The sequence below is a fragment of the Tupaia chinensis genome, unplaced genomic scaffold, assembly GCF_000334495.1.
Source record: "Tupaia chinensis unplaced genomic scaffold, TupChi_1.0 Scaffold144269_1, whole genome shotgun sequence".
In the NCBI taxonomy this organism is placed as follows: Eukaryota; Metazoa; Chordata; class Mammalia; order Scandentia; family Tupaiidae; genus Tupaia; species Tupaia belangeri.
The window spans coordinates 238605-242838 of record NW_006204127.1 but is presented as its reverse complement, the minus strand read 5'-3'; the positions used below and the strand labels follow the sequence as shown (position 1 = coordinate 242838).

The window sequence follows — 4234 nt, the reverse complement described above, 5'->3', positions numbered from 1 at the left end:
GACAGTCTTAGTTTGAGGGGATCCTGGAGCTCCTGGACTCTCCATGTTGACTTCTCTGGTTTATCTGAAAGTGATACAGCCAGGTAGGGATGTCGCTGACCTTGACAGCTGTTGGGGGGTGGGGATGACCATGTAGGTCCCTTCTAGGTAGGGGCCAGTCCCTGGGTATTATAGTTCTTGACCCACACCAAGTCTCCTGACTGGAACAGGTGGACAGCTTCTGATGAAGGAACAGGCAGGGCATTTCAGACCCCGCGGTGAATGGCCTTTTGGGTGGAGTCCAGAGCCTGTAACAGTCTGAGTAAGGTATGATCATGGATTTTGGCCTTCATTTCTTCACATAGCCAAGGGAGAAGTGGAGGAGATTCTTCCAAACATAATCTCATAAGGGGTAAATCCCCCCATATAAAGAGTATATCTTACTTGCAAAAGAGCCAAGGGGAGAAGCAGTACCCAGCCCTCACCAGTTTCTAGAGTTAGCTTAGTCAGGGTCTCCTTTAGGATCCAATTCCTTCGCTCTACTTGCCTGGAGCTCTGGGCCCTGTAGGCACAATGTAATTTCCGATTAATGTTTAATGTCTTTGCCAATTTTTGTGAGACCTTCACGACAAAAGCAGGCCTGTTGTCTGACCCAGTTGTCATAGGCAACCCGAACCTAGGGATCAAGTCCTGGAGTAATCTCTTAGTGACAGCTATGGCTGTTTCTGACCTGGTGGGAAAGGCCTCTACCCACCCTGAAAAAGTGTCAATAAACACTAGTAAATACTTATACCCATTTGAAGGGGGTTTTATCTCAGTAAAGTCTACCTCCCAATGTTCCCCAGAGGTTTCCCCTTTCTTCCTAATTCCCATGGTTGCTCTGTTTGTTTAGCATTAACTTGAACACAAACAGTACACTTGGAGATAATGTTCTTAACTAAGTTGTTTAGGTTTTGAATGTAATAGCTACTTCTAAGAAGTTCTGCGAGCTTTGACTTGCCCAAATAAGTTGTCTGGTGCAACTGATCTATTATCATCTGACCCAGGGCCCCTGGGACCATCAGCCTGCCATCAGACATCCTCATCCACCCTGACAGTTCTTGGATTGCATGCCGTTCTTCTGCAAATTTTTATTCTGCTGTGGTATAAGTGGGTGAAGCTAGGAGGCGCGGGTTGGGTATGGTAACAAGGACTTGGAGGGGCCCCACTGGTTTTAGGGCTGCCTCATGAGCTGCTTGGTCAGTTGCTCGGTTCCCTTGGGCTTTGAGGTATCGAGGGAGTTCCCTTTTTGATGCCCCTTGCAGTGCACAATAGCCACAGCCTTAGGTAACCATATGGCTTCTAACAAGGCTAGGAGTTCTTCTTTGTTTTTAATATCTTTCCCAGCTGAGGTCAAAAGTCCCCTTTCTTGCCCCTGAACATGGGCGGTGGCAAAGGCATATTGGCTGTCAGTGTAAATCTTCACAGTCTTATCTTTTGCCCATCTTAAGGCTTGGATTAGAGTGATAGGTTCTGCCTCTTGGGCTGATGTCCCTTGATTAAGGGTTTGCAACCATATAACTTGTTCCATGGTGACTAAGGCTGCCCCCAAGTACCTGACTCCATCCTGCACGAAGCTGCTCCCATCAGTGAACAGGCCTGCATCAGCTGAAGCAAGTGGGGTGTCCTTTAAACCCGGTTGGGCAGACTGGATTACATCTATCACATCAAGGCAGTTGTGAATAGGCTCCTCAGGATCATCATCGGGCAGCAGGGTGGCTGGATTCAGGGTCACAGATTTCTGGAACTTAATCTGGGGCAGATCTAATAAAAGGGCTTGATACTGAGTCACCCGGTAAATGACATCCATTTCTCAGGTGTAGCATGGAGTGCCTCCACTGCATGAGGTGCAGTGAGAGTCAATTCCTGGCCTAAAGTCAATTTGTCAGCCTCTTTTACTAACATAGCTGCAGCAGCTTCTGCTCAGAGGCAAGTTGGCCATCCTGCTGCCACTGAGTCAAGTCTCTTTGATAAGTAAGCAACTGGCCGTTTCCATGGCCCCAAGGTTTGTGCTAGGACGCTTTTCGCTATGCCCTTTCTTTCGTCAATAAAAAGATGAAAGGGCTTAGTGATATCAGGAAGGGCCAAGGCTGGAGCTGAGACCAAGGCTTGTTTTAGCCCCTCAAAGGCCGCTTGTTCCTCCTCAGCCCAAACTAGGGGCTGGGAACCCCCAGTAAGTGTGTAAAGGGGCCTGTCTATTTCAGCAAACCATGGGATCCACAAGCGACAACATCCTGCTGCCCCCAGAAATTCTCGTACCTCTCTTTTGGTCTTTGGCTGGGGAATATGTAAGATAGTTTCAATGCAGCTCTGGGAGAGAGTTCTTTTTCCCTTTTCAAGATGGTATCCTAAGTAGGTGACAGTCTGGTAGCATAATTGAACCTTCCTAGCAGAAACACGATAGCCAAACCTTGTAATGCTTCTAAAAGATCTTCAGTGGCCTTTCTACAGGTCTCTTCCTCTTCCAAAGCGAGGAAGAGGTCATCAACATAATGGAGAAGACTATATTCAGGGTGGGTCCTGTGAAACACTTGCAGATCTGAACTTATGGCCTCATCAAATAAAGTAGGTGAATTTTTATACCCCTGAGGCAAGTGTATCGTCCTAATTGCCCTGAAAGCCCTTTCTTAGGATCAGTCCATTCAAAGGCAAAGATCAGCAGACTTACAGGGGCTAGTGGGATACAAAACAATGCATCCTTTAAGTCCAGTACAGTGTAGAAACAGTGGTTTAGAGAGAGAAGACTTGACAGGGTGTACGGGTTGGACACCGCCGGGTGTATAGTCTCTACCCACTCATTCACTTCCCTTAGGTTCTGGACTGGTTGGTAGTCATTGGTCCCAGTTTTCTTAATGGGGAGCAGAGGAGTATTCCAGGGTGACTGGCAGGGGACTAGAACCCCTGCCTGCTGCACCAGCTGATGTACACTGTGATGCCTCTCTCTCCTAGCCTCCGGGCTCATTGGGTATTGTTTTACTCAAATTGGTTGGCCGTTGAGAGCAACTGTACCATCACTGGAGGCCGATGTTTAGCTAGTCTGGGATGGGGGGTGGGTTGGGGAGCCGGTTACCTTCTGCCCAGACTTGAGGGAAGCAGGACTTCAGCTCTGCCAAATAAGAATCCCGTCATCCTTGTCCCTGACCATTGTCTTCCTGCAGAAGATATTCTTCTGTAAGGGAACAAGTCACAAGAATTTTAGGGTGAGGCTGGGCCTCACGGTTTTGACAATTGGTTGAGAAAGAGGCCCCCATCCTCAGTAAATGAAATGGTGGCTTTGAGTTTTTGCAGAAGATCCCTGCCAATAAGAGGATATGGGCATTCTGGAATAACTACAAATGAATGTGTCACAGTGCTCTTTCCCAAGTCCACTCTCCTTTTTGACATCCAGGGGCAGGAGACTGTCTTCCCTGTTGCTCCCTGAATGGCGGCCATATTTTTTGTAAGGGGTCCCATGGGTTTAGTCAAAACAGAATAAGCTGCACCAGTATCTATTAGAAAGTCAACATGTATATCCCCAACTTGCATAGTGACCATGGGCTCTTGGCTAATTTGAAATGAGCGCCGGCCCCATCAGTCCTCCTCTTGGTTCATGACCTTTTTCCCCGTTTCTGGGCAATTCCTAGTCCAGTGTCCCTTCCTCCCACAATTTCTACATTGATCTTTTGCCAGTGATGATTTCTCCTGTTTCTATGTGGCCTTTTCTTTTTATTAACTTCTCCCATAATAGCTACTACGACCTTCGCAATTTTCTGGACCTCTTTGTCTTCCATAGTGTCCCGCCCATCGAAGACCTTTTGAGCAATCTCCAGTAACTGTGACCTATACATTCCCTCAAAACCCTCCAGCCTCTGTAATTTCCATCTAATTTCTGCAGCTGACTGGGATACAAAAGCCATATTAACTGCCTGTTGATTTTCTTTGGTGTTGGGATCTGTTGGGGTGTATTCTCAGTAAGTTTCATACAAGCATTCTAAGAAAGCAGTTGGGGATTCTTGGGGACCTTGCAAAAGCCTTCATTACCTTGACAAATTTGTGGGCTTTCGGGCTGCCATCTTAACTCCAGCTAGTAAAGAACTGCGAAATGTGGCCAATGCTTCTCCCCCAGCAGTAGTATTTGTGTCCCAATTAGCGCATGTTGAAGGGAAAACTATTTATCTTATCCTGCTTTTCCTCTAACGTCCCTTCCCCCACTTTCATCAAGGCTTTTCATGCCTCT

General features: G+C 47.2%; 1 pseudogene; it reads right to left on the bottom strand.

Annotated features, from left to right (window-relative positions):
- Positions 1-245: 245 nt before the first annotated feature.
- LOC106733631 (uncharacterized) lies at positions 246-3552 on the bottom strand (annotated as a pseudogene).
- Positions 3553-4234: the final 682 nt, after the last annotated feature.